The sequence below is a fragment of the Pleurodeles waltl genome, chromosome 2_1, assembly GCF_031143425.1.
Source record: "Pleurodeles waltl isolate 20211129_DDA chromosome 2_1, aPleWal1.hap1.20221129, whole genome shotgun sequence".
NCBI classification, from domain to species: domain Eukaryota; kingdom Metazoa; phylum Chordata; class Amphibia; order Caudata; family Salamandridae; genus Pleurodeles; species Pleurodeles waltl.
In genome coordinates, this window is record NC_090438.1 from 755,206,119 (window position 1) to 755,233,921 (window position 27,803).

Genomic DNA, 27,803 nt, shown 5'->3' on the forward strand with positions numbered 1-27,803 from the left:
TCTGGTGGTGTGCTACCTGCAGCCTCTGAGTCTGCTCCAACGTGGCCAGGATCTGGCCCATCCTGTCCTGGGAATGGTGGTGTGCACCCATGACCTCAGCAATAACCTCCTGGGCAGCAGCATCCCTCCTTGGGCCACCCCCTAGGCCACTGATACCCTCCCACTGGTACTTCCCCCCTGTGCTGTGTCCCCTGCACAGGTCTGGTAGTCCCACTCGAACTGGGCCCTTCATCATCATGCCTGGTGGTGGGTGGAGACTCGGGCCTCTGTACAGGTGGGCAGCCGGTCCGTGGCCTGGAGACACTGGTGTGGGGGAGTTGGGCCAGAGCTGTTGGTGGTGGCTGAGTGGTAGGAGTGTCAGTGGTGTCCTGGTTGGGGCGTCTGGAAGGTGAATGTCCAGGACTGTGGGATGGGCCAGGGATTTCCTCTGTGTCCAGACATCCCTCTGCACTCTCCTGAGTGGGGCCTTCATCATCTGGTGGGGGACTGGCACTCCTTGATGTCTCCGTCCAAGGGGCATGGGTGGTGGTACCTGTGTGTGAGAGAAAAGAGATGTGGGTGTTCTGCACTTTCTTGTCCCTTGCAGCACTGGTCAGCAGTAATTGGTGGTTACATTCCCATGTAGTAGCATGCAGGGTCCCTTCGTGTTCTTTTTGTAGCATTTAGTGAGGGGGTGGTGGTGAATTCTGTCTGTGTAGTGCACTTGACATTACATGCATGAGTTGGTGACTGTGCACAGGGGGCTGGATAGTGATTTGTATGGGGGTTGTGGGTATGCTGGAAACATGGATAGTAGCATCTGGGTGTTGTGGGCTGGGTAGGGGATGGGGGCATGGTGGTAGTGAGATGGATGGGGTAATACATGCATTACAGGTGTGGTGACTGTCAGGGTATTGGCGTTGACTTGCCTGAGTCCAGTAAGGCCCTCCGAGTGCAGGATAGCCAAGACCCTCTCCTCCCATTCAGTGTATTTGGGGGGAGGAGGTGGGGGACCACTGCCAGTCTTCTGTACCACATTATTGTCAGGCACTTTGTCTAATCAAGAGACAACTGTTGATTTTTAAGACTCTTTTTAAACTTACAAAAGTGATATCTTGACTTGTACTTATTCGATCTTAATCATTTTTCACCTTATTTTAACCAGATAAATATCATATATTTTACTAAACCTGTCTGGTATATTTTTCACGCAATCAGTCAGTTTTTGTAAAGCACAACTACTCACCCGTGAGGGTCTAAAGGCGCTGGTGGTGGATCTGAGCCTCATTCAAAGAGCCATGTTTTGAGGTTCTTCCTGAAGATGGTGAGAGATGGGCTTTTTCTGAGGTGCGTGGGCAGGTTGTTCCAGCTCTTGGCTGCAAGGTGTGTGAAAGATCTTCCTCCAGCTGTGATTTTTTGGATGCGTGGGACGGTAGCTAGTGCCTGCTGAGCAGAGCGGAGGGGTCTTGCGGGGTTATTGAAGGAGATGCGATGCTTCAGGTTGGCCGGTCTGATGTTGTAAAGGGCCTTGTAGGTGTGGGTGAGTAATTTGAAGTTGATTCGCTTCTCTACTGGGAGCCAAAGGAGCGTCCTCAGGTTTTGGGAGATGAGTTCTTGGCAGGGAGGTTCAGGACGAGTCTTGCGGCAGCATTTTGGATGAGTTGTAGTTTCCTGATGTTCTTCGTTGTAGTGTCGGCATAGAGTGTGTTGTCGTAGTCAAGCTGGCTAGTGACTAAAGCTTGGGTGATCATTTTACGGCAGTCGACCTGGATCCATTTGAAGATATTGTGGAGTTGGCGGAGGTTGTGCCAGCAAGAAGAGGTGACTGCATTTACCTGTCGGATCATTGATAGGGAGGAGTCGAGGATGATTCCTCGGTTGCGGGTGTGGTCAGTTGGAGTTTGTGGTGCACTGAGCGATGAGGGCCACCAGGAGTCATCCCAGGCTGAGGTGGAGTTTGCAAAGATGATGAGCTCAGTCTTGTTCAAGTTAAGCTTGAAGCAGCTCTCCCTCATCCAGGCAGTGATGGCTTTCATCCCGGTATGAAAGTTCCTCTTAGCTTTGTCCAGGTCTTCAATGAGGGATATGATGAGATATGTGTCATCAGCATATGACACAATGTGCATTACGTGGTCTCGGACAATGGCTGCCAGCGGGGCCATGTATATGTTGAACAGCATTGGGCTCAGGGAGGATCCCTGAGGGACTCCGCAGCTGACTTCTGTTGGTTTGGATATGAAGGATAGGAGCCTGACTCTCTCTGTTCATTCAGTGAGGAAGGAGGGGATCCATTGCAAGGCTTTTTTGCAGATTCCTGCATTGTGGAGTCTGGTGCATAAGGTGCTGTGGGAGACTGTGTCCAAGGCTGCTGAGGGGTCTAGGAGTATGAGTGCTGCAGTGTGTCGGTGGTCGAGGTGTGTGCGGATGTCATCGGTAGCTGCAAGAAGAGCTGTCTCTGTGCTGAGGTTGCTGCAGAATCCAGACTGGGAGGTATCCAGAGAGTTGTTGTCTTTGAGGAACTGTCGCAGTTGCACGTTTGTGGATTTTTCTAGGACTTTGGCTGGGTAGGGTAGCAGTGAGATGGGTTGGAAGTTCTTGAGCTTTGATGGGTTGGCTGTGGGTTTCTTAAGGAGGGGGAGGACTTCAGCATGTTTCAAATCTTCGGGGAAGGTGACTGTTGTGATGGAGCAGTTCAGCGTCTTGCAGGGTTCGGGGTGTTGGATGCACCGGCTCTGTTGTAGATGTTGTGAGGACAGGGGTCTGTTGGAGCTCTGGAATGAATGCTGTTCATGATGATTTCAGTCTCTTCTGTGGTAAGCGTGGACCTGCTGTGATGATTTTGGGTGGGTTCTGGGGGGCTGGGTTGGTTGCAGGTTCTGATGCAGGGTGGGTTCTGCAGGAGGAAGTTGTCATAGATGTCCTTAATCTTGCGGTGAAAGAAAGTGGCCAGTTTGTCGCAGAGGTCGTGCGATGGTGGATGTTGGTGGTTTCGGAGGGAGGATTGGTGAATTCATTCTTTACCATGAAGAGTTCTCTCGTGTTGTGTGGGGAGGTGTTGATGTGTTCACGGAGTGTGGCTTTTTTTGCGTTCTTGATGCATTGGTGTTGGGTGGCAATGGCAGCTCTGAAAGAGTTTAGGTTTTCGCTGGTTTTGCTGTTTCTCCATTTCTTCTCTAGGCACCTGCAGGTGTGTTTGGATTCTTGGAGTTCGGCGTGAACCAGCTGGCTTTTTTTGGGATGATCTTGACCGAAGTTGATCGGAGGGGGGCTAAGGAGTTGGCGCATTCGGTGATCCAGGAGCTGAGGTTGAGTGTCGTCGGTGGGGGAGGGGTTGATTTGGCAAGGGTCGTGGTGAGTTGCTCGTCGGTGATTACATTCCATTTCATGTGGGGGAGCGAGGGGACGCGGAGGCGGCTGTTGGGTGCAGTGATGAAGAAGTGTATTCAGTGATGGTCGGTCCAGTTCGGAGTGGAGGTATTCTTGAAGATGATCCGGTTGCTTGAGGTACAAATGGGGTCTAGTGTGTGTCCTGCAGCATGCGGGGACACTGTGATCAGTTGCTTAAGGCCGAGGGAGGTGAGATTGTCGAGTAGGAAAGTGTTTTTTTCGGTCGTTGCGGTCCTCGAGGTGGAAATTCAAGTAGCCCAAGGGGAGGTATTCGGAGCACACCAGGGTGTGGGGGCTGGTGATGTCTACAGTGGCGTCGATGAAGGCTGGGGGCCGCAGAGGGAGGAGCTGTGAGTGGCGTGGATCAAGAAGTGTAGGTGTTCCATTGTGTTGCAGTGTTCCTCCGTGTTGACCGTGATGCGGAGTGAGGACTTGTGTACAATGGCCAGTCGTCTGCCCGGATGGGATGGTCGGTCCTTCCTTTGGAAGTTGTAGCCATCCGGGATTGCGATGGTGATGTCCATTCCAGAGGTAGGGTTGGTCCAGGTCCCGGTTAGGAAGGCAATGTCTGGATGGGTGGAGTCAATGAGATCCCAGAGTTCTGTGGTGTGCTTGTGGAGGGAGTGTGTATTCAAAAGGAGGCAGTTGATGAGGTTGTGGCGGGCGTTGGTGTCTTCAGGTTTGGGTTTTTCCGGCTGTCTGTTGTGGCTGAAACTGAGGTTGCAGTTCCGGCAGAAAAAAGGTCTGTGGGTGTCCTTAGGAGATGTGGTGCAGCAGGCGCTGAGACGTCCGGTGTTAAGGTGGTGGAGGGACTTGCCGTCATAATGGAGGGTGGCCAGGGAATGGCTTGTCAGAGATACAGGGTTTCTGGCGCTGGGTGCGGTCCAGGCTCAGACAGGTGCAGACGGGCTTGCCTTTGTCACGCTAGTGGTGCGCCTGCTGCACATGCCTGCCATTGAGAATGGGAGGGAGGTGGTGAGACCGGTCAGCTGGAAGGGTGGGAAATGCACTTTTCGTTTTTTGGGGGGGCAGGGGGTCAGGGTGTCAAGAGCAGCAGTGGCGCGGAAGGGAGAGGGGAACAGAAAGGCAGAAAATAGAAGAGACAGAAAGAAGAAAAAAGAACCAGAACGAAGTAAAACAGAAGTAAAATGCAGAAGTAAAAAGCAGGAGTAAGAAGAGACAGAGAGATGGAGATACTTACTTGTAGATGGCCACTAGGCCACCAGGGATGAGGCGCAGGCAGGAGCCTGTGGTGGAAGAGGGCTTTGAACTGAGAGTCAGGCAGACTCTCAGTTCGTTTCCTGAGGCAGAGGAAGCAGCAGCAGCAGCAGGAGGAGCTGGGAAGGACAATAGAAGCTGCCCAGGAGGTCAGTGGTGTTTTCACTGTGTTACTGTATGATTTATTGCACAAATACTTTACACATTGCCTTCTAAGTTAAGCCTGACTGCTCAGTGTCAAGCTAGCAGATAGTGGGCACAGGATAATTTGGATTTTGTGTGATTTACCCTGACTAGAATTGTGGTCTCTACCTGGACAAGGGTGTATACCTCTGCCAACTAGATACCTCATTTCTATAACCCAGTCTTTGATTACCTTAATTTTGATAAAAAGGGTTTGTTTGGGTAGAAATTCATTGTTATTAGTAAAGTCAACTCCAACCACTGCTTAATTTGTGCTTGTTGTGTCCGGTGCGGGCCATCAGCACTTATTTTTGAGGGCCGGCACTTATTTTTCTGCCTCAAGCATTTACTGCGAGCAAAAGACACAGATGGGAAAGAAGGTGGAAGAGAAAAACGAAAAAGGGTCACAATAGAATAAAGCAGAAAACTGCAAGAGTGAGCTGAAAGTGCGGGAAGTGGCTGTAAATGGATTGAAGAGGCCCAAGATGACTTCAGGAGTACATTGCCTCAGTATTCCGTGTCCGCACATTTAATTGCAGAAGCCGCATGTTTAAGAGGAGGGCTTTGGGCACCAGCACGTTTTTATTTACATATTAAGCACTGACTCTAAACACTGTGTTAAATTGTGAATCCTAAGTTTATGCTTTCCCAGACCAAGCACTCTTAAAAAATGCCTATCAGCATGGATTACACGTGAATCCTACACCTGGTAGCAGTGCTTAATTTGTAAATAAAAATGTGCCAGTGCCCAAAGCCCTCCTCTTAAACATGCGGCTGCTGCAGTTAAATGTGGGAACACTGAATACTGAGACAGCGTAATCATGAAGCCATCTCTGGCCTTTTCAATCCATACAAAGCCACCCCCGGCCCCTTCAGCTCACTCCAGCAGCAGTCTACTTTCTCCCTTTGTGATGCTTTTTTGTTTTTCTCTTCCTCCGTCTTTCCCATATGTGTCTTTTGCTTGCAGCAAATGCTTGAGGCAGAAGAATAAGCCCCAGCCTACAAAAATAAGTGCCGGTGCTCAGCACCAGAAAAAACAAGCACAAATTAAGCACTGCCTGGTAGTCCCTTTTGTCAACATTTTCTATACACTGATTTACACACACAAGATTCTTTGTCTCTGTATGTGTGTGTGATGTAAAGTGCTCCAACACCACGCGCTGGTAAAAGGGGCGCTATAAAAAAAAGAAATACATGTGAGAGTGGGGATGTAGAGAGATGGGAGGCACTTTTAGAGGATAATGGTAAGGGAATCTTTGAAGAACCCCAAGAAAGATTGGCATATTCTGGTGCACTGCACGGTCTTCATTTACTTTTCTTTAAAAACTAACTGATAAATGTGTTGTAGAATGCACCGTTGTTGCCATTTTTCCCAAAATATTCTTGGAGGGTTGGGAAGGACCCCAAGACCATTGTAGTAGTCAGGCTTGCTCGCTATGCACCCTATGGAGGCTGGTCTGGCAAAATGTGCCAGGGCTGCTTTGGGTTCCCAGCGTGGCCCTGGCTGTTCCTGTGGCTCCTGAGCTTGACTTGTCTTGGCAAACTACAGCACATTGAAATGGTTACAAAGAGGAATAGCGGGCTTCTCCTCAACACCTTAAAATAAACATTAAGGAGGGCAGTATGTTTTGTTGTTGTTCAGTTCTGCATATCGTGGAGGCAGCCTTCCATTAGCTTCGCTATTTTGAGGTTCTGCCTTGAAATAATTGTAAGAAGACAAACTCTGTGCACCAGTACAGGGTATAATGATTTTTTAGAAATGTGCTCTGCTTGTTTTAATGTCATCACAGGGACGCTCTGCATTTTACCCATTAGTGAAGGACGCTTCTGTGATGGGATTTAGACCCAGAAGAAGCTGAATGAGACCATAAGCTTGAAAATGTAGGCACCCACTGAACTCACACAGGAAGGACGTTGACAGACCGCATTGGGAAAAGTCTACAGTAACGGCATTACTAGAGCAGAAATAGGGTTATATCTAAAGAGTTACGTACCTACATTTGATTTTCAACTAAGCTTCCTTTATGGATTTTTCTCTGTGTTTCTTTAAGGATAATAGATGGCTAATATCACCAGGACCCCACTTTTCCAACCTTGTCTTCACATTTGCAGCTTATTGCTACCAGGTGCATTACCCCGGCATTCTTAAAAGGGAGCCCAGATACCACACATTTTTCTAAATCAAAACCCAGGGCTGCAATCTAGGTGCCTCGGCGTCATCTGCTGACCTTGTATGTTTGACCGAGTGCTCTTGTTAGGGTCAATTAATGAAAGCAAGACTGCGTTGACTTGTTTCATGGGCAGAAAAGCCATTTTCTGTCCCGTTATTACTCTCCAAAAGTTAAGCACAGCCCCGGACCACAACACCCCATCCCCCGTGGCTTGTAAAGTGCCACCTCATGAGCAGTGTGATGATAACACATCTCCAGGGCTGGACAGTGGAGCAAAGCCTGCCTTGCCAAAGGTGTTGAAGTCAGCCCCATCTTACTCCGTGCGCGTGAGCATACTGGGCACGCATGACCCTCTCAAGTAGGGAGCGGTGGAGGGTCGAAGGGCCTTCCCCAGTGACATTTTTAGAAGTAACATTTCAAACGAATACACAACTTTTTACACAGATTTGCCGCAAAAGCAGCAGCGCATTCGGACACGGCAGAACACCCCAATTGCCATTGCGAGCGTGCGCATTGTTGCAGGAAAATGGAAGTCACCATCTGTAAGTGTCTGGTGCTGGCAGGGGCGTCTCCTCCTTTCAGTAGATGCTGCACGGTGCACCTGAGGCGTTTTTTTCACATTGCTTCCTTCCTGTTGGCCAGTTGGCAGTGTAATCTTGTTAGCAAATCTACGCTTCACAGAATAGTTTCACGGATGTGCTTGTGTTCATCCCGCCATATAAATGTGTCTGTCAGAGCTCTTCCGGTTTCTTATTGTAATAGTTGTTTGGCACGCTATAACGTGCAGCGCACAAAGAGCGGTGCTTGTTGGTGTTTTTGTCACTCGAGGCTGCAAACGAGAGCAGCTAGGACACCTCGGAAACATATTGTAAAACCGTGAGCTGCTCACATTCCTTCATCTTTTAACCTCACCTCCTTTGTGCAGCTGAGTGGTCATGGCCATGAGCACCTTCAGAATGAGCATAAATGCGCTGCACATGAAGGTGCCACTGTTGAAAAACACTGGCCAAATTCACGACTCTTTTTGTCCACTTTGGCTCAGAGCTTAAGTCAGAAATTAGCATTTGAAGCCATTGATAACGCGTCCCGTTTTAGATAATTTACTTAGGGCCTGATTACAATTTTGGAAGATGGTGTTAATCCGTCCCAAATGTGACGGTTATCCTGCCCACCGTATTACGAGTTCCATAGGATTTAATGGACTCGTAATAAGGTAGGTAGTATATCCGTCACATTTGGGACGGATTAACACCGTCCTCCAAAGTTGTAATTAGGCCCTTAATCTGGGACTCGTTTTAGGCCAATGAATCATTTGACCCTGACTGAAGACACCTTAGGACGAGACAACTAATCAGCATATAAATCACTAGGTCAATACTTTTCTCAACATTCAATATGTGAAGATAAACCAATCTAGATAAATACATCAATAAAGCTTGATCACACCATGACCTTTCAACCATGAATGACCACACAAAGATTAGTAAGATTTACGTTATTTTATTCCCTATTGATTACACTCTACTAGCAAGTTTATTAGTCGCAAAACCAGAAAACACATCAGCAGTTTCACAATATGGCAACTCGAATAAGATTTCATCAAGGAAAAGATCATAAACATTAGAACAAAGCACAACGTCAACATGGATTAACTTTAGCAGAGTATCATTAGCGCATTATTCAACAAAGCATTGATTCAGTCATTTGTCTATTTGCGTCCGTTTTATTAACTCCTTAACTAACCTCGAATTAGCATTAGCATGTTGGGCTTCATGCAAAACAATTTATCAACACAAATTTAGAAAACATCTTACTATAGTCTCTACCAAAGAAGCAGTTGGTACCTAGAAAGGAAAGGCAAACAGACAATTACAATTTCATTATCATATAGTTACCCTCCGTAATGGGTCAGCATACATAGTCAGTCTTCGTCCTCAGGACATCAGTTGATTTGCCAACGGCCAGGAAACACAGCAAAGTTCAGCAAGACAGGCAATACGGGACACTCCCCTCTTAAGGAGGAAAAGTATGAATCGGGCAGGACAAAGATAAGGATGGTTCGAAGAATCAAACATCAAAGTCTTTTAAGATCGAGTGACAGAGTGTCTAGGTAATAGCAAAGGCACGTAATGGCTGATTTCTCCTCGTGTCATACGATTATATCAAACTTGTTGTACAGTCCCCTAATTTCCAATTGGGCAGAAGTTTGGTGCACCATTAGCGCCATCCAATAATCATGTAATCACCTCATTAGAATTGTCACTTTAGAACAGTTCTCATTTAGTTTATTGGCTCCTGTAATTGACATCTCCAACGGGTAGAATGTCAGGTACAAATTTTAGTCTCTCAGGCTCAGTCAGTAGTTCCATTGTCTTTACCAGTTCAGACGACCTTGTACCTGTTGCAAGTTTACACTGTTGCATTCAGCAAGAATGTCGCCTTGAGCAAGTCGAGTCTCATGAGAAAGAATTTACTATGGTTACACACATCTTCTAGCTTCTGGAAAAATACGGCTACATGTCCTTCAGCAAGTCAGCACATTGCACGTTAGAAAAACACATTTAATATGAGACCGGCAGCTAGGCCCGACTCATGCTAAGGCCTAGAGATTAATTCAGCAAAAACCTTAACATGTAATTCTTAATGATAACATAAAATCATCCACTAGTACATTAATAATGCTTTATTAGCCAATTAGCCTAGGGTAGGTCGCTTCCCCCGCCGCTGCAGCTCCACCTGCCCAGGCTCCTGCCACCTCCAGCAGACCGTAAGTACTCCCTGCGCTCCCCCCTGTCCAGCCCTTCGTTCTTCTCTTCTGTCGTCTGAGCTCTCTCTCTTCCAAATTTCCTTCGTTCCTCTGCTGTTCTCTGTCTTGGTCCATTTCCCTTCGTTCTTCTGCGGTCCTCTGTCTCGTCCATTTTCCTTCGTGTTCTGCTGTTCTTGTGTTGTCCATCCTCCTTCGTTTTCTGCTGTTCCTGTGTTGTCCATCTTCCTTCGTTTTCTGTACTGTCCATTTTCCTTCGTGTTCTGCTGTTCCTTGTACTGTCCATTTACCTCAGTTTTCTGCTGCTCTCTCCCCCGTCCATTTTTCTTCTTCCTTCTCTGCTCACTCCCTTGTCCATTCCTCTTCGTTTTCCTCTGCTCTCTCCCTCGTCCATTTTTCTTTTCCTTCTCTGCTCTCTCCCTCGTCCATTTTTCTTCGTTTTTCCTCTGTTCTCCCCCTGTCCTTGCTCCGCGTTTTCGCCTCCATCTCCTGTGGATTTTTCCATTTTTTTCACACTTTCCCTTCTTTCTGACCCCCGCCCCCGCCCTCTGCTTTCCCGCCACCGCCACCCATGCGGCCCCGCCCCCCTGCACCCATTCGTCGCCCTCCCTCCCGCCCCCAGCTGACTCCTCCTCCCCCCACCTCCCTCTTATGGAGGCCGCTGCGCAGCAGAGACAGCAACCCTTGACCCTACTGTGGGTCGCTTCCCCCGCCGCTGCAGCTCCACCTGCCCAGGCTCCTGCCACCTCCAGCAGACCGTAAGTACTCCCTGCGCACCCCCCTGTCCAGCCCCTCGTTCTTCTCTTCTGTCTTCTGAGCTCTCTCTCTTCCAAATTTCCTTTGTTCCTCTGTTGTTCTCTGTCTTGGTCCATTTCCCTTCGTTCTTCTGCGGTCCTCTGTCTCGTCCATTTTCGTTCGTGTTCTGCTGTTCTTGTGTTGTCCATCCTCCTTCGTTTTCTGCTGTTCCTGTGTTGTCCATCTTCCTTCGTTTTCTGTACTGTCCATTTTCCTTCATTTTCGGCTGTTCCTGTGTTGTCCATCTTCCTTCGTTTTCTGTACTGTCCATTTTCCTTCGTTTTCTGCTGTTCCTGTGTTGTCCATCTTCCTTCGTTTTCTGTACTGTCCATTTTCCTTCGTGTTCTGCTGTTCCTTGTACTGTCCATCCTCCTTCGTTTTCTGCTGTTCCTGTGTTGTCCATCTTCCTTCGTTTTCTGTACTGCCCATTTTCCTTCGTGTTCTGCTGTTCCTTGTACTGTCCATTTACCTCCGTTTTCTGCTGCTCTCTCCCCCGTCCATTTTTCTTCTTCCATCTCTGCTCTCTCCCTTGTCCATTCCTCTTCGTTTTCCTCTGCTCTCTCCCTCGTCCATTTTTCTTCTTCCTTCTCTCCTCTCTCCCTCGTCCATTTTTCTTTGTTTTTCCTCTGTTCTCCCCCTGTCCTTGCTCCTCGTTTTCGCCTCCATCTCCTGTGGATATTTCAATTTTTTTCACACTTTCCCTTCTTTCTGACCCCCCCGCCCTCTGCTTTCCCGCCGCCGCAACCCGTGCGGTCCCGCCCCCCCGCTCCCATTCGTCGCCCTCCCTCCCGCCTCCCGCCCCCAGCTGACCCCTCCTCCCCCCCACCTCCCTCTTATGGCAGCCACTGCGCGGCAGAGACAGCGACCCTTGACCCTAGGGTAGGTCGCTTCCCCCGCCGCTGCAGCTCCACCTGCCCAGACTCCTGCCACCTCCAGCAGACCATAAGTACTCCCTGCGCTCCCCCCTGTCCAGCCCCTCGTTCTTCTCTTCTGTCTTCTGAGCTCTCTCTCTTCCAAATTTCCTTAGTTCGTCTGCTGTTCTCTGTCTTGGTCCATTTCCCTTCGTTCTTCGGCGGTCCTCTGTCTCGTCCATTTTCTTTTGTGTTCTGTTGTTCTTGTGTTGTCCATCCTCCTTCGTTTTCTGCTGCTCCTGTGTTGTCCATCTTCCTTCGTTTTCTGTACTGCCCATTTTCCTTCGTTTTCTTCTGTTCCTGTGTTGTCCATCTTCCTTCGTTTTCTGTACTGTCCATTTTCCTTCGTTTTCTGCTGTTCCTGTGTTGTCCATCTTCCTTCGTTTTCTGTACTGTCCATTTTCCTTCGTGTTCTGCTGTTCCTTGTACTGTCCATCCTCCTTCGTTTTCTGCTGTTCCTGTGTTGTCCATCTTCCTTCGTTTTCTGTACTGTCCATTTTCCTTCGTGTTCTGCTGTTCCTTGTACTGTCCATTTACCTTTGTTTGCTGCTGCTCTCTCCCCTGTCCATTTTTCTTCTTCCTTCTCTGCTCTCTCCCTTGTCCATTCCTCTTCGTTTTCCTCTGCTCTCTCCCTCGTCCATTTTTCTTCTTCCTTCTCTGCTCTCTCCCTTGTCCATTTTTCTTCGTTTTTCCTCTGTTCTCCCCGTCCTTGCTCCTCGTTTTCGCCTCCATCTCCGGTGGATTTTTCCATTTTTTTCACACTTTCCCTTCTTTCTGACCCCCCGCCCCCTGCCCTCTGCTTTCCCGCCGCCTCCATCCGTGCGGCCTGCCCCCCCCTGCTCCCATTCGTCGCCCTCCCTCCCGCCTCCCGCCGACCCCTCCTCCCTCTTATGGCGGCCGCTGTGCGGCCGCACCACTGGCGCGCCGAAGGCGCCTGGGCCCAAACCGTCCGCGCCTGGGCCCAAACCCCGCAGCGCCGCTATGACCCCGCCTCCCTACATGCACTCAACCCGGGACGTTCTACAACCTGCTTCCAAGCCAGCCCGAAACGCACTCATGGACCCTTCGCATGTCAGACCTGCAAGCATACCTTCCACCGCGACTGCACCCCGCCCAACAGCCCACGCGCCAATAACCACCTCAAGTGCATCCTCATCAACGCTCGCTCTGTCCACAAGCACGCCATTGAACTATGGGACCTCCTGGACTCTACCGCACCGGACGTCGCCTTCATCATGGAGACCTGGATGAACGCCTCCTCGGCCCCCGACATCGCCATAGCCATCCCCGACGGCTACAAGATCGCCAGGAAAGACCGCACCAACCAAGTCGGAGGAGGAATCGCCATCATATTCAAGAACTCCATCGACGTCACTACCTCCACCGAAGACACCCCCCTCGCCGCCGAACACATGCACTTCCAGATCCACACCAATCCCAGGACCACCCTCAGAGGAACTCTCATCTACAGGCCCCCTGGACCACACGCCCTTTTCAGCGAATCAATCACAGACTTCATCTCCCCGCACGCCTTAGCCTCGCCAGACTACATCCTCCTCGGAGACCTGAACTTCCACCTGGAGCAGAACAACAACACCAACACCACCACCCTGCTCGACAACCTCGCCAACCTCGGTCTCAAGCAACTGGTGAACACCCCAACACACATCGCCGGACACACGCTCGACCCCATCTTCACCGCCAGTAACCACGTATCCTTCAGCCACTCCTCAGAAATACACTGGACCGACCACAGATGTGTCCACTTCACCTTCAGACGCAAGACTCTCCACCTTCGCACACAACCCATCCCTCGCAGACCTTGGAACAAAATCTCCACAGAACAGCTACTTTCCACTCTCAACCACAACCAACCTACCATCACCTCCGACTCCAACAACGCAGCCCTCAGCCTCTCACAGTGGATCACCAACTGCGCTGACAACCTCGCCCCCCTCAGACGTCTCCCAAGACAGACCAACACCAGGAAACCTCAATGGTTCACAAACGCCCTTAAAGAATCCAAAAAAACATGCCGTACCCTTGAGAAAACCTGGCGCAAAGATCACACCGCAGAAAACATGACAGCCCTCAAAATCGCCACCCGCGAACACCACCAGCTGATCCGCGCCACCAAAAAAGCATCCTTCAAAGAAAGACTGGACAAGAACATCCACAACGGCAAAGAACTCTTCAACATCGTCAAAGAGCACTCCAATCCGAACGCCAGCTCCAACTCCATCTCGCCCACACAAGAACTCTGCAACTCCCTCGCTACATTCTTCCACCGAAAGATCACAGACCTACACGACAGCTTCGGTCCACAGACCCCGCCGACCACCACGGAACCCACAGCCCCAGCCATCACCCTCAACGCCTGGACACCCATCAGCGCCAAAGAGACCAAAACTACCATGAACACCATCCACTCCGGTGCCCCCTCGGACCCTTGCCCACACTACATCTTCAACAAAGCCAACGACATCATCGCCCCCCATCTCCAGACCATCATCAACAGCTTGTTTGCATCAGCCACCTTCCCCGAGAGCTGGAAACACGCGGAAGTCAACGCTCTCCTGAAGAAACCCACTGCGGACCCCAGCGACCTGAAGAACTTCAGCCCCATCTCGCTCCTCCCCTTCCCGGCCAAAGTCATAGAGAAGGCCGTCAACAAACAACTGACTAACTTCCTCGAAGACAACTACTTGCTCGACCCCTCCCAATCCGGATTCCGGGCCAGCCACAGCACGGAAACCGCCCTCATCGCAGTCACCGACGACATCCGAACTCTGCTGGACAACGGAAAAACAGCCGCCCTCATCCTTCTCGACCTCTTGGTTGCCTTCGACACCGTCTGCCACCGCACCTTAATATCCCGCCTCCGCTCCACCGGTATCCTAGGACAGGCCCTGGATTGGATCGCCTCTTTTCTCTCTGACCGCTCCCAAACAGTCTACCTCCTGCCGTTCTGCTCGGATCCCACCGAGATCATCTGCGGCGTCCCACAGGGCTCCTCGCTCAGCCCGACTCTCTTCAATGTCTAAATGAGCCCCCTCGCCGACATCGCACGCAAACACAACATCAACATCATCTCATATGCCGATGACACCCAGCTGATACTTTCCCTCACCAAAGACCCAGCCACCGCCAAAACCAACCTGCAGGATGGAATGAAAGACGTCGCAGAATGGATGAAACTCAGCCGCCTGAAGCTGAACTCAGACAGAACGGAAGTCCTCATCCTCGGAACACCCCGTCCGCCTGGGACGACTCCTGGTGGCCCACGGCCCTGGGCAACGCACCGACCCCCTCAGACCATGCACGCAACCTCGGATTCATCCTGGAACCCTTCTCACCATGACCAAACAAGTCAACGCCGTCTCCTCCTCTTGCTTCCTCACTATCCGCATGCTCCAAAAGATCTTCCGCTGGATCCCCACCGACACCAGAAAAACTGTGACCCACGCCCTCGTCACGAGCCGTCTAGACTACGGAATCACCCTATATGCAGGAATCACCGCAAAACTTCAGAAACGTCTTCAGTGAATACAAACGCATCTGCATGCATCATCCTCGACGTACCCCGCCACAGCCACATCTCCGTCCACCTGAGACACCTATACTGGCTCCCCGTCAACAAAAGGATCACCTTCAGGCTCCTCACCCATGCACACAAAGCCCTCCACAACAAGGGACCCTAATACCTCAACCGTCGCCTCACCTTCTACACGCCCACCAGTCTACTTCGTTCCACCAGCCTCGCACTCGCCGCCGTCCCTCGCATCCGCCATACTACTGCGGGTGGGAGATCCTTCTCCTACCTGGCAGCCAAGACGTGGAACTCCCTCCCCGCCCACCTCAGGACCACCCAGGACCACCTCACCTTCCGGAGGCAGCTCAAGACCTTGCTCTTCGAGCAGCAGTGACCCCCACCCCTAGTGCCTTGCGACCCTCACGGGTGAGTAGCGCGCTTTATAAATTTAATTGATTGATTGATTGATTGACTGATTTCATTAATCATCGTATACATTGGTGGCCACTCCCCGTGGGCACATTTCAAAACACACGTTTAGCAAAACACAGCAATACAATCTCTATGCGGCATCATTAGGCATTAATTTGCAAACATTTCATGTTAATTTTGATTATAATAACTACACTCCAACAATCCCTCCTCTGATGACACTTGTCATCACACAAATCCATTCTTTATCAATCCTTTACCTTTTCAATTCCTTCATTTCTATTTCCTCTTTCTGCTTCGCCCTTTCATATTTTGCCCTGAACATTTTTTCCCTTTTCTTTTCCTCCCTCCTCGCTTTATATTTTGCCCATTTTACTTTACTTCTTTCGCAAATTTTGTTCAATACCCATAGTCCGAATAAACAAGCCAAAACAATTACTATTCCCTGGATTAGTTTTCCCAAGAACCCATGCCAAAGACCACTAAACCAACTTCTCACATGCGCAAATCCTTCTCCTACCTTTTCCCAGACTCCTGGTTCTTTCAGTTCCTTCAAATCTGCACTATCTCTTGTTAGGTTAGTAAGCATACTTCATATTTCATTACTATTATCTGGTATATAGGCACAACAGTGGAGCTCATTAAGCATCTTACAGACTCCGCCACTTTTCGCTAAAAGAATGTCTAAAGCAAGCCTATTTTGAAGAGTCATAGCCCTCTCCGCAGCAAGTTCAGTATCCCTCAGGAGTATAGCCCTGTGAAGTTTGTCAGCATGTTATCCACAATAGTAGACAACTTTCAAATCTTTATGGAGTTCAAAACAACTCCCACTGAGGGAATTATTGCTCCAAATATGTCTCCTACTACACCAGCAGCAGTTTCTCTCTTTTGTCTAGCACAAAGTAATTCTATCACTTTCGGAAATTTCTTTAAATCATCTAGTTGATAAATCTTTGGAAAAACTATTCCCAAATAACATGTCCCATACCATCCCTTTGGAAGATGGTAATAAGCACTAAGTCCACAAATACAATAGACCCCTGGGATCGCTTGATCCATTCCATTTAGCATGAAAGTCCATTTATTCTGAATCAAAAATACATGCTTACACTCACTCGTTCCCACAAACACAGTGTCATAATATGACTTTGGTCGCGTTATGAAAAGCCTACCTACATGTTTCCCATCTAAAGCTAGCTTCCCTTGTTCCCTAACCCCATTATTACTATTACTAAAGAATGATCATTGCTGCAACCTTTTTCTAATTTCCCCTTTAAAACCCTCTTTCTATCTTCAGTGTGATCTAGAAAACTCTTTTCTACAGGTGTAAGCAAGCATGTAAAATTATTGCGGTCCGCAAATGAAGCACTAATTGTCATTCTAGGCTCAAAGAATCCCTTAATCAGCTTTATAGCATAATACTTAGCTACACTATTCAAATCTTCTATGATAGGCACATAAGAGAACACTAAATCATAATTCAAGTAAAAATATTGCACTTCTTCTTGATTATAGAAACACGTTAGTAGCAAACTACAAGTAATCCCGTAGGTTAATGGCAAGCTGTGATATGTAACTCCCTCTTGGACTGAAAGAGGAATTTGTGTACACACGTAACAAGCCTTCACATCCATAGTGTCAACATACTCACTCAGCAAGTGATAGAAAACATTAGTAGACAGCTCCCCTTCTGTATTAGTTTCATCGTCAGTTAGTGTAGCAGTCTCAGAAACTGTAGCATTGTTAGCTTCACTCTCATCCACCAAACGCATTTCAACAAACAACACCCAAAGCAATAACCAAATATTTACAACGCTTATTCCCATCAACGTCATCTCCTGACCTAGGCATGATCTGTAAAGAATCAGAAAGTAAAGTATTACAAACGCAATCAACTAATAGGAGGATAGTTAATAACTTTTCCACAAAGCTAACGCAAAAGTATTTTTTCAGCAAGTATTTACAGCTCTCTCATTTACTCCAGGGCCTTTGTCAATCCAGTTAGCAGCTTGTCACAATCGGGTTTTTCAGAAGTCAGTTCAGGTTAGCAATGTCACATCCGGTAATTTATCAGTCACTTTTCTCAGGTCTCCCTTTAACCCAATTTCAACTTAACACAGTCTCTTTCATTTGTAGCCGACTTCAAGTACCATAATATTGACCTGGGACTTCACGATCAAAACAAAATGCCAAGAACTCTTGTTGCCACTCGGCTGACGTTGCATAAGCCCATTCAGGACCTGCGTATCTTCTGTTGGCTATTCTCTTTCTTTTCAACTTGCGGTCACCCTGCAATTCTCCTTCACTCAGTTCTTCTTTCCTTGTGGTATCGACCTCTTCCTCTATTGTATCATTAATGACCACTTTCCCTTTCTCAGTTTGCGGTTCTGGACACTTATCCCCTCTCAGTGTCCTTTTACTGTTTGGCTTTTCAGATTGCTGTTCAATGCCCTCCTCTTGTGCTATGGTGTTTTCTCTTGATGGATCTGCAAGTGGCTCAGGAGGAGTCTTAACACTTTGACTTCCCTCTGTTTCACCTCTTTCGCCTTCCGGGTCTGTCAGGGGTTCAACTTCAAACCCGTAACCTTCTGCTTCTGGGAGGACCTCCTTTGGGTCGGTACTCCTGGTGCCTCAGTTGAGATAGGCTCACTGTCACCCTTCTGGATCTTGTTTGCTGTTTGAGTGACCAAGCCGTCCTCAACAGGCTCCCCTTCAGTCTCAGTTCCCCTTTGATTACTCTCCAGCCCTGAGACTTCCTTTTCTGTAGCGGTTAGTTTCGACAACTCAATTTCCTCATCAGTTGGACACGTCACTTTCTTTGTGCGACTGGCATGTATCCAGTTTGGAATTCCCGCACATTTCACAGCAGTAGTAGTTGTCAGTATCACTTGATACGGCCCCTTCCAACGTGGCTCCAAACACGACTTCCTCACGTGTTTCTTGACAACAACTCAGTCACCGGCTTTCAGATTGACCTGGATCATTTATCGGTGGCAGTGTGGTTGCTTCCACCTGGTGAGAGAAAGAGCGGACCACGTCAGCCAGACCCTTGCAGTAGTCCAACACCATATCAGCCGTGATATTCACAAGAGCAATTGCAGGCACTGCAGGCAATCTCATAGCTCGGCCCATGAGAATTTCATGAGGAGACAGTCCTGTTTTCTTGTTGGGTGTATTTCTCATTGAGATTAGCACTAAGGGCAATGCATCTGGCCATTTCAAATTGGTAGCTGCACACATTTTCGCCATTCTCGACTTCAAGGTACCATTCATCTGCTCCACTAGTCCTGAGGCTTCAGGACGGTAGCTACAATGCAACTTCTGTTCAATGTTCAGTGCGGCACACAAGAGTTTAACCACCTCATTGTTGAAGTGACTTCCTCTACCTGATTCTAAAGAGATCGGAAACCCGAAATGTGGTATCAACTCCCTAAGCAGCAACTTTGCTACTGTGAGACTGTCATTCTTACGTGTAGGGTAAGCTTCAATCCAGTGACTAAAGATGCACACAAGCACCAACACGTACCTCAGTCCTCCACAAACAGGCATCTCAATAAAATCCATCTGCATCCTGCTAAATGGACCTCCAGCTCTCCCAATGTGGCTCAAATTCACCACGGTCCCTTTTCCTGCATTCATCTGTTGACAGATGATGCACCTGTGACAGATTACTTCTGCTGCTTGTCTGAATTTTGGATTGAACCAGTCCACTTTGAACAACCTGATCATGGCGTCTCTCCCAATATGTGCTTGCCCATGGTAAAACCTTCCAAACTGTGACAAAAGACTGTTTGGCAAAACCATTTTCCCTTCATCCGAAACCCACAAATTGTCAGGTCTTTGTACACATTGCATTTTAAGCCAAAAACGTTTCTCTGCCCTGCTGGCACGTCCCTGCAACAATTTTAACTCTTCCATTGTGTCAACCACCCTCAATGCGTAACCTGTGCATGTTTCATTTTCAGTCTCGGGTAACAATTCCCACTGATCTTTGAACGATATACAGTTCAATGCACAAAACCTTGCGACTTGATCTGCATATCGGTTTCCCATTGATACAAAGTCTTGTGATTTCACATGAGCGCTGCATTTTACCACGGCAATTTCATGAGGTAACTGAATCGCGTGCAACAACTCCTTAATTCTTTCACCATTTTTCACTGGAGAACCAGAAGAGGTCATGAAACCCCTCTGTGACCATAGCTGGCCAAAATCATGGACAATTCCAAATCCGTATCTGCTGTCAGTATAGATAGTCACTTTTAGTTTGTCAGCGGCATGGCATGCCCTAGTAAGAGCAACCAATTCAGCCACTTGACCAGAATACACTCTCTCGAGCCAAGATGCTTCCAGGATACCAGTGATTGTGCACACAGCGTATCTGGCTTTTACTGAGTCCCTCAGGCATGACCATCAACAAAGATAATGTAATCATTTTCCTCCAATTGAGTATATTTAATGTCAGTTCTCGGTTTGGTGCACAGTTCTGTTACCTCAAGACAATCATGTTCTACTTCCTCAGCCTCATCAACATCTGTATTTTCATTGGGAAGCAAAGTTGCTGGGTTCAACACAGTACAGCATTTCAATGATACATTAGGTGACCCCAATATAATCGTTTCGTATTTTGTTAGACGAGCATTTGTCATGTGCTGCGTCTTGGTTCGGGTGAGTAGTATTTCGAGTGAGTGTGGGACAATTACTGTTAAGTGATATCCCATCACTATGCCAACACTATGCCTTCACATTGAATAAGACTTTGACCAACTGCTGCAACTGCAAGTAGACAGCCCGGTAAGGCTCCTGCGACTGGGTCCAAAGTAGCTGAAAAATATGCTACCAGGTGGTTTGCACCTCCATGGACCTGTGTCAGGACAGACAAAGAACAAGCATCACGTTCATGGCAAAACAGTACAAAAGGCTTTGTGTAGTCAGGCATACCTAAAGCTGGAGCCCTGTACATACACTCTCTCAGTTCAATGAATGCCCTCATCTCCTTCTCAGACATAGTTAGGGTATCTGGGCCATCCTTAACCTCCTTGACAGTCAACCTCACCAAAGGCTTAGAGATAATTGAGAAGTTGGGAATCCACTGGCGACAGTAGCCCACCATTCCCAAAAACATCCTCACATCTCTTTTGGATGTCGGGGGACTCATCTGTAATATGGCTGTCACTCTTTCTTTGGATATTCTCCTTGACCCCTTCTGAATCAGGTGGACTAAGGGCCATATTTATACTTTTCGACGCACAACTGCGCCAACGCAGTTGTGTGTCAAAAAATCTAACGCCGGCTAACGCCATTCTGAAGCGCCATGCGGGCGACGTTGTCGCGCCGCACCACGCGGCGCGAGCTGAACATTCGGCTCGCGCCGCGCAGCGCGTCCCGAGCCTGCTGTGTACCGCGCGAGGCCCCAGATTTTACTTGGGGCCTCGCTCTGCCTTCTGTTGTGTCCCTGTTTCCCTCTGACCCCTCCTTACCTGTTCTTTTTCTTCTTTTTCTTCTTTGCTTTCTGAGGCATTTTTCTTGTCCTTTCTTTATGTCTTTCCCCCCTTCCCATATTACCTTTTTCTTCCCAGCATTCCTTGTTCCCTATTTTCTATGGTTTCTGTTCTATTCTGTCCTATGTACTTCTTCCCTATCTAAGATGGCGTCTTTACTTCCTGTTTGGTCATTTCCTGTTTCTTGGTATATAAGGGCTCTGTTTTCTCCCTTTCCTTGCGCTGCAACACTATCTGCTCTGATTGTGTCTTCGCTCCTGATTCTTAGCCTTCGGTTCTGAATCTTGTCAAACTCGTGTTTACCTGCATTTTTGCTTCTTTTTGATTCCTGGTTTTTTGTTCTTGTTTCAGGAATCCACTGTTTGGAGGTTTTTTCCCCTTTTGGGGTTTTTTCCCTCTGGCGCTATTTCTAAAGGGCACGGTCTGTTCTTGGCGGTTCCATTGCCTACAGCACCGTGGCTACTAGAAAGAGTCGCCCCTTTCTGGGCCAAAGCCGAACCTTCAAGACCCACGCCACAAGATCTGCGGTTTCCAGGCTCAAGCAGCACGTGAGTCGTGACAGATTGCAGCGCCAAACCATTCCGACGTCTTCTGACACCATGGATGATACAGTGGTGGCTGCTGCAGATCCTGATTCATCTCTTCTGACTACTATTCAACAACAAGCTCAGGAATTGCAACAATTGCGCAATGAGAACGCTGTGTTACGACAGGCTTTGGCCTTCCGCAGTGGCGATGTTCCGACTATCTCCGCCTCTACTCCTCGTTTCTCTGGTGAACCAACTAAACTGCGTGAATTCCTGGATGCATTAACGGTGTATTTCGCCTTCAGACCTACCCAATTCTCTCTTGACAGGACAAAGGTGGGATATCTTATCAGTGCATTATCCGGTCCTGCCTTGGCCTGGGCAACCCCGATGGTGTCATCCAACGATCCGGTATTGTCGGACTATTCTGCCTTCGTGATCCGCTTCAAACAAATGTTTAGTCGTCCAGGATTGGAAGCCTCGGCAGAGGAAGCATTATGTGATATCCAGCAAGGTTCCCAAGATGTCCTTCAATATATTACACGTTTCCGTCAGTTAGCGGCAGAGACCACTTGGGTGGAACGTACCCTGGTAACTTTGTTTCGCAGAGGACTTAAGGAAGAAATAAAGGATGAATTAGTACATTCCACCAGAGTTGAAGATCTTTGTGGCCTGATGGATCAAGCACTTTCCATCGAGTATCGTCTTCAAGAACGACGAATGGAGAAGAGAAGGAGTAGAGGATCTTCCCAGCCAAGCACTCCACGGATGTATCTGCCTCGTTCTGAGGAATCTCGTCCCCCTGCTAGAGACATAGAAGTGGAACCCATGCAAGTGGATGCTACTCGAGGGCCGCTCTCAGCGAGTGAGAGGGAAGACAGACGGAAGAAGGGATTGTGCCTATACTGTGGATCTGATGGTCACATGCTTCGTACCTGTCCTGTACGTCCACCAAGACCCTCGGGAAACGCCACTTCCCGTCCTCTGTAAGAAGGGAGGGGACGGGATCATCGGCTATACCTTCCATCAGTTCATTTAATGACAATACAACATACTTGTTCATGTTACCTGTCATATTACAACTACCTGATGGCCGCCAAGAAAGAACTATGGCATTATTAGATTGTGGTGCTAGTGGTATATACATGGATAAGACTTGGGCCACTAATCAACAGATTCCCACACAACCCAAAGACATTCCTGAACAAGTGCACACTGTGGATGGATTCTTGATATCCTCAGGTCCAGTCGATACTACGACCTTGATATTAAATTTACAGTTTGGTAATCATCAGGAACACATCTCCTTTGATCTCATTTCATCTCCCAACCATACCATTATTCTCGGAATTCCATGGTTTACAAGACATAATCCGTATGTAAACTGGGTAACCCGGACAATTTCCTTGTCCTCACATTTTTGTCAAGAGAACTGCTTTGCTTCCGACAAATATTGGTCACCGAACAGATTAACACCTATTAAGAGTACTACGGAATATTCCATCAATACTGTCCAAGGAGTTCCTGAACATTATTTAGAATTTCAAGACGTGTTTCAAAAGCCATCCAGACCTGTATTACCTCCACATCGAGAGTACGATTGTGCTATTCCTTTGGAACCTGGAACAGTCGTCCCCTTTGGGAGGATGTATTCTCTCACGGAACCTGAAAAGGAAGTTCTTAAGGAGTATCTGGAGGAAAATGTACAGAGTGGTCTCATTGTTCCATCGTCTTCTCCGGCAGGGGCTCCTCTCTTTTTTGTACCTAAGAAGACCAAAGATCTTCGTCCTTGCCTGGATTTTCGAGGCCTAAATAAAATAACTATAAAGGATCGTTATCCTTTGCCCCTCATCAAGGATATTCTAGAGGCAGTCAGAGGGGCTCAACGTTTTACCAAGGTGGATCTTCGAGGAGCTTACCACCTTTTACGTGTAAAAGAAGGAGACGAGTGGAAAACAGCATTCAGGACACCATTTGGTCATTTTGAGTACAAAGTCATGCCTTTCGGTCTTACGAATGCCCCTGCAATATTTCAAAGATTTATGGACTCAATATTTTCCGATCTCTTGAACCAGACAGTCGTAATCTACTTAGACGACATCCTTATCTTTTCCAGACATCCCGATCTCCATTCTTCTCATGTGAAACAAGTCCTCCAAAGACTCCGAGCACATCGACTATCCTGTAAACCCGAAAAGTGTGAGTTCGATAAGACGGAAGTCAAATATCTGGGTTATCATTTAAGTCCCACCGGCATAGCTATGGACCAAGAAAAGGTACAAGCAATTCTCGATTGGCCTTCTCCCTCTTCTATTAAAGAAACACAATGTTTCCTAGGATTAGCAAATTTTTATCGGCAGTTCATTCAAGACTTTGCTAAACAGACCAGCCATATAACTCATACTTTAAAGAAGGAAAATCTAAAGCAGGGGTTTGTCTGGACTAAGGCGGCTGAGACAGCTTTTCAAGATTTAAAGAAGGCTTTCACTCAAGCTCCCATCTTAAGACACCCAGATACCAACAAACAGTTTATTGTAGTTACCGATGCTTCCGAAAGAGCTATTGGAGCTGTCTTACTCCAACTACAAGAGCATGATGGTCTTGAACATCCCGTTTTCTATTTGTCCCATATTCTCTCTACAGCTGAACAACATTACTCAGTACTAGAAAGAGAGTTGTTAGCTCTGAAGACAGCCTGCAGCGAATGGAGACAGTTTCTGATGGGTTCCAAGGAGCCTTTCGAGGTGAGAACAGATCACCGTAATCTGCAATGTCTACGTAATTTTGTATGCCAGAATAGTCGCCAGGCCCGTTGGGCCTTTTTCTTCAGTCAGTATGACTTTTAAATCACCTATATTCCAGGATCTCAAAACATTCTGGCTGATGCTCTGTCTCGCCGTTATCCAGACTGTACTCCTTCCCCGTCTCAGTTTCTACTGGAGCCTAGTAAGATCATTGGAGTTGCTCAATCTTTTCTGGAGGAGGTACAACTGGAGTACTCCAGCCTGTCTAATAGCGAAATAGAGAAATTAAGAACCTTTTTATGCAAGAAAGAAGGATACTATTATCATCAGAATCTGTTATTCCTCCCTACTAACAGAGTTCGAGACAAGGCATTACAGATGTGCCATGATTCACCGGTTGCTGGTCATAGAGGCATCAAGGCCACGCAAGAACTTCTTTCGCGATCTTTCTGGTGGCCTACCTGGAAATTAGATATCGAAAGATATGTTCAGGCTTGTCCCATATGTGCCCAAGTCAAGATTCCCCGTACCAGACCTGCAGGATTACTACAGCCTTTGCCGGTTCCACCAACTCCATGGCATACTATTTCCACTGACTTTATGTGTTCACTTCCACCATCAGCTGGAAACCAGGTTATCATGGTCACTGTTGATTCTTTCACTAAAATGGCTCACTTCACTGCCCTAAAGAAGTTACCTACATCTCAAGAATTGAGCCAGATATTTATCGACCATATTTTCTGTCTCCATGGACTTCCACATACCATTATATCTGACAGAGGACCTCAGTATATTTCCCGGTTTTGGAAATATTTTTGCAAGACACTCAACATCAATATTGCATTATCATCCGGTTTCCATCCTCAGACCAATGGACAAACCGAGCGTTTGAACCAAGGATTAGAACAATACCTTCGCTGTTTTTGTAATGCCACCCAAAGCAACTGGAACACTTATCTTCCTATTGCTGAATATTCCTACAACAATACTGTCCATAGTGCCTCCAAGGTCACTCCTTTTTTCTGTTCCTATGGCTATCATCCTACCTCTTTTCCTACTTCTCCTCAATCTACCTCTCCTCTGCCTGCAATTACATCTTTTTCCACACGTCTCTTGCAACTCCATAGGCTAATTAGATCTAATTTATTTAACACCAAGAGATATATGAAGAAGATCGCAGATAAGAAACGTGGACCCACTCCAGATTATCACCCTCAAGATAAAGTCTGGCTTTCTTCCAAATTCTTGCCCTCTCGCCTTTCTCTAAATAAGTTCACGCCTCGCTATTATGGGCCTTTCCGTATTCTTCAGTTGATCAATCCTGTCACTGTTCGTCTTCGCTTGCCTCATACTTGGAAAATTCATCCGGTCTTTCATGTATCCCAGCTCAAACCTTTTGTCCCTGACCCTTTCTCTAGTCAGTTTCCTTGTCCTCCTCCTGTGTTGGTGAATGATGTGCCTGAATATGAGGTTCAGGAAATTTGTGACTCTCGCCTTTTTCACCGACGTCTTCAGTATTTGATTCACTGGAAGGGATATCCTCTCAGTGAATGCTCTTGGGAAGATGCATCTTCTGTTCACGCCCCTCTTCTGATTTCTCGTTTTCATCGTTTGTTTCCCTTCAAACCTGGACCTTCGGGGGGGGACCTACTGTCGCGCCGCACCACGTGGCGCGAGCCGAACATTCGGCTCGCGCCGCGCCCCGAGCCTGCTGTGTACCGCGCGAGGCCCCAGATTTTACTTGGGGCCTCGCTCTGCCTTCTGTTGCGTCCCTGTTTCCCTCTGACGCCTCCTTACCTGTTCTTTTTCTTCTTTTTCTTCTTTGCTTTCTGAGGCATTTTTCTTGTCCTTTCTTTATGTCTTTCCCCCCTCCCATATTACCTTTTTCTTCCCAGCATTCCTTGTTCCCTATTTTCTATGGTTTCTGTTCTATTCTGTCCTATGTACTTCTTCCCTATCTAAGATGGCGTCTTTACTTCCTGTTTGGTCATTTCCTGTTTCTTGGTATATAAGGGCTCTGTTTTCTCCCTTTCCTTGCGCTGCAACACTATCTGCTCTGATTGTGTCTTCGCTCCTGATTCTTAGCCTTCGGTTCTGAATCTTGTCAAACTCGTGTTTACCTGCATTTTTGCTTCTTTTTGATTCCTGTTTTTTTGTTCTTGTTTCAGGAATCCACTGTTTGGAGGTTTTTTCCCCTTTTGGTTTTTTTTCCCTCTGGCGCTATTTCTAAAGGGCACGGTCTGTTCTTGGCGGTTCCATTGCCTACAGCACCGTGGCTACCAGAAAGAGTCGCCCCTTTCTGGGCCAAAGCCGAACCTTCAAGACCCACGCCACAAGATCTGCGGTTTCCAGGCGCAAGCAGCACGTGAGTCGTGACAGCCGTATTTATTCAATGACGTTAGCCGGCGGAGCTGCCTGGTGTGCGTCAAACAAAATTACGTACACCAGGCAGCGCCGGCGTAGGGGAATATGGAGCTTGGGCGCCAAAAAATGGGGCAAGTCAGGCTGAGGCAAAATTTTCGCCTCAACCCGATTTGCGCCATTTTTTTTTACTACCAACCCCCATTGAAATGACTCCTGTCTTAGCAAAGACAGGAGTCATGCCCCCTTGCCCAATGGCCATGCCCAGGGGACTTCTGTCCCCTGGGCATGGTCATTGGGCATAGTGGCATGTAGGGGGGCACAAATCAGGCCCCCCTATGCCACCCAAAAAAAAAAAAAAAATCCTTACCTGAACTTACCTTATGTTCCCTGGGATGGGTCCCTCCATCCTTAGGCGTCCTCCTGGGGTGGGCAAGGGTGACAGGGGGTGTCCCTGGGGGGCATGGGAGGGCACCTCTGGGCTCCTTCCGAGCCCACAGGTCCCTTAACATCTGCCCTGACCAGGCGCTAAAAAACGACGCAAAAGCGGCTGGATGTCATTTTTTTTGACCCGCCCACTCCCGGGCGTCAGTTTTGCCCGGGAGTGTAAATACGGCGCACATGCCTCGGAGTAAATTTTTTAGACGGGAACGCCTACCTTGCATATCATTAACGCAAAGTAGGTGTCCACGCAAAAAAATTACGCAAACTCCATGGACTTTGGCGCTAGACGCGTCTTACGCCAGAGTATAAATATGGAGTTCGTTTTGCGTCGAATTTGCGTAAAAAAAAACGACGCAAATCCGGCGCAAACGGAGTATAAATATGGCCCTAAGTACTTCACTTCTTTCTGACAGTATTGTAGCTTCTTTGGGGACACTTTATGTCCGTTTTTTCCCAAATGATTCAGTAAGGCAATAGTATCATACCTGCAGTCATCTTTCGTTTTGGATGCAATCAACAAATCATCAATGTACTGTACTAGAGTCGAATTAAAAGGCAGTTCCAATGATTCCAAATCCTTCTTCAATATCTGATTGAAGATGGAAAGTGATTCTGAAAACTCTTGAGGAATTCGACACCAACTGTAAACCTTGTCCAAGAATTTGAAACTGAAGAGAAATTGGCTGTCCTCATGAAGAGGCACAGAAAAGAACGCTTGAGACAAGTCCACATCCATGAACCACTCTGCATCATATGGAACCTGAAACATGATCGCGGCTGGATTTGGCACTATGGGGCAACATTTTACCACTATCTCATTAATTTTCCTCAGATCTTGGACAATTCGAACTTTC